The 3,002-nt window shown below is 30.5% G+C and overlaps 1 pseudogene; it reads left to right on the top strand.

Moving 5' to 3' along the window:
• Nucleotides 1–3,002, top strand: part of LOC106465823 — a 48,509-nt pseudogene that overhangs the window by 32,789 nt on the left and 12,718 nt on the right.

The following is a 3,002-nucleotide window of genomic DNA, read 5'->3' as shown; positions in this document are numbered from 1 at the left end:
AGCTGTTAACCCTAACAATTGTGGATCAACTTCTTTCCCATATTTTTTATATTTATATTAATCATTATATTGACAAATTATCTCAAAATAGAAAACTTTTTTAGGAAAGAAGTTGATCCACAATTCATCGTATATACAGCATGACTTAAATATAGTAGCATGGGATGTACGTGACTTTTATTATTTTCTGGAAAAAACTGCGTTAGAAAAGTTGCTTATGGATTTTACAATATGAATGTGGGTGGTGCTTATTATAGTAACTGCCATTTTATGTAGAGGTTGTATTTAGTACTGGCCAATATGACTTTTCTATAAGTCGTTGTTTTTTTCATCACGTGCTTTCCTTATCATCCTATGATTTGTCAAGTGGGAGATACAGCAATTGGAATAATTGGTACTGAAATTGACACTTTCGACTAGGATTGGCTAAAAGTTTTACAACTGAGGTTTAACACGCCCGGACGCAGTTTTATAAAGAAAACAGACTAGAAAAATGTTTAGATATCAATCATAGATGGCAGGACCAGTGCTGAAGTGAAAGGAAATATTTTAAAACAATTTTTGAAAAAAACATTTCTTCTTAGAGGGCGCTTATTTAAAGTCTAAAACGTATTTTAGGAATTTTTTTCATTAAATTCCTCTTTAAACTTCATTAAAGAATACAATTTTGTACAAATAATTGAATGTTTTGCTACTATTTACAAAAATAAAATCTGAAATCCAATAAAAGCCAAGTTCTCAATCATTTTTTCAATTCACAAATGATTTTGTCCTCACAATAAGACAAAATACCCCGGAGAGTATCTGGTTAAAGTTTTTCTTCATTACCCATTCAAGCTGTCTCCAAGCATTATTAATCTCCTCCCTGAGTTCGGGGACACGTGTGACGCCCTCTAGCAGCGTGCCTTGCAAGTGCCTCCTTAACTACTATCATGTGCCAAATCTCAGATCCGGAACCATATTTTTATGAACAGAAAAGAAAAATATGGGGTAGAAAACATTATTTAAAATTAAATTAACAGGTTAATAGCAGAAAAGGAATAGATAGGAAACATGAGATTAAGAGATAACATGGTGTTATAAAGGTAAAATCACTAACTCTCCCAAATTAAATATTGAATAGATTAAATAATTAAACTTGAAAGCTTGAAGTAACATACCATGGAGAATATGCTGTAAATGACTTTTGAATTTTTTATATCAGCGTTAGATCAGATGAAATCATTAGATATCTAATCCATGAGCGATTTGTTCTACAAAAGCTAAGTAAAAAAACACCAATTAAAATTTGGTTCTCAATAAACACTTTGTCTATTTTCTGTTTTCAAATATTTGATCCCATTATTTGAGGTTAGATATTAAATAATTTGTTACGAATATGTAATGAATCTATTCTGCATAAACTAAAAATTTAGCAATTCAACATTTACTGTATATTATATTAAATATGCCGACTTTTTTTGTTTACATTTATTCAGGGAATAGCATCAGTAAAATTAAGATATTAAATGTTTATCCAGAAATACCTCAGTGAACATTTGTTATTTGAATTTTTGTTATCAGATAAACAAATAAGTAATATCTTCCTTACTTATTGGGTTTATCTCCTAGTTACTGAGCAGACGGTGTTATATTCACCATGATGAGAGACAATCAGTTGGAAGGGCTTCTTCTCTCTATGGATATCATACACGAAGCTCACTAAACAGGTTAAGAGATGATCGATGTAAGAGATTAGCACCAGTGGACATCCTTGTAAGTTGGGAGAGTAGTCTGTTTTAATAATTAGGAAAGTTTGTGTTTAATTTTCTAACTTCAACACAAACTCAGTATTTAACTTTTAACTGACATGAACAGTACATACTGTTTAATGTGCTAACTGATATTAACACTATTATTCTTCATTTTGCCTGTTTAATGATTTTATTGTTCAACAGTTTTGTGACTCTGACATTATTTTGTGATTACAAAGGTTTTTATCAAATATATACAATCATTATAAACTATAAAGTGAACTCAGGTAATGTGATATCTATATGTATACGCATTCTTTATATTCTACATACTGGTTATTTGTTGATATTTTAGACGTGGCCTCCTAATCCTGAAATGGGTCGTTCAAGTTCTGTTTACAGTATTGCATCAACATCTGTGTATAAGAAAGGTTCCAGGAATCGAAATCCTCACTTCGTGGCTCTTCCGCCTCAGCTGGACTCCAACATGGGGTTATTAGTGCCACTAGATGAACGCTGTAAGAGAACCAAGTAAGTAATCGATATTCTAGTAGTAATTTACTGAATCAGGTGTTATATTAGACCTCACATACTTCTAATGTTAGGTGTCTCCACTACTATCTCATGTTTTCCAAAACCAGAATTACTTAAAATGTTATTATGCTGATTGATAGCTGTGATACTTTCATCAGAACTAATTGTTTTTCCGCAGTGAAGTGTGATTGCTTTCCAAACCATGTAAAATCTCAAGTTAAGAAACTGTCTTCACATGTTCATGATGTAACCTGTATGAAGCAGCCTTAACAGCAATCTCCTATTTTTTTTAAGAAATTTCAACGATGTTTTCCCAAATAGCTTCAAATCTTTATAGTAATAATAACTAATGAAATTAGTTTGAAAACTAAGATTAATGAAAATCTGAGTAAATGTTTCTTCACATTTTCATGTTTAATTTTTTTCTCTTCTAAAATAAAATTCTATACAAGAAATGTAAAGCTGTATACGTTGAAGTTCAAATATGATTAAAAATTGTTGTGTGGAAAATTAATGAAATTCGTTTGGACTAAAAGCTTACCATTCTTTTTTTGTGATTTCTATCATTTCTGAATTTCAGATTTGTTAATGCTACAGCTGCGGTTGGATCTTTTATAACATCATATTAAAAACTTTTGACTTCTTTTGAAACATGTGAGCCAGTTACAATACGTATTATTGTAAGTTAATTTGTTTATCGTACAAAATCTATTTAAAACTGTTTATGTAATTAAA

Source organism: Limulus polyphemus, unplaced genomic scaffold (genome assembly GCF_000517525.1).
Source record: "Limulus polyphemus unplaced genomic scaffold, Limulus_polyphemus-2.1.2 Scaffold2062, whole genome shotgun sequence".
Classification (NCBI taxonomy): domain Eukaryota; kingdom Metazoa; phylum Arthropoda; class Merostomata; order Xiphosura; family Limulidae; genus Limulus; species Limulus polyphemus.
The sequence above is the reverse complement of the archived record's forward strand: the minus strand, read 5'-3'. Positions and strand labels throughout refer to the sequence as shown.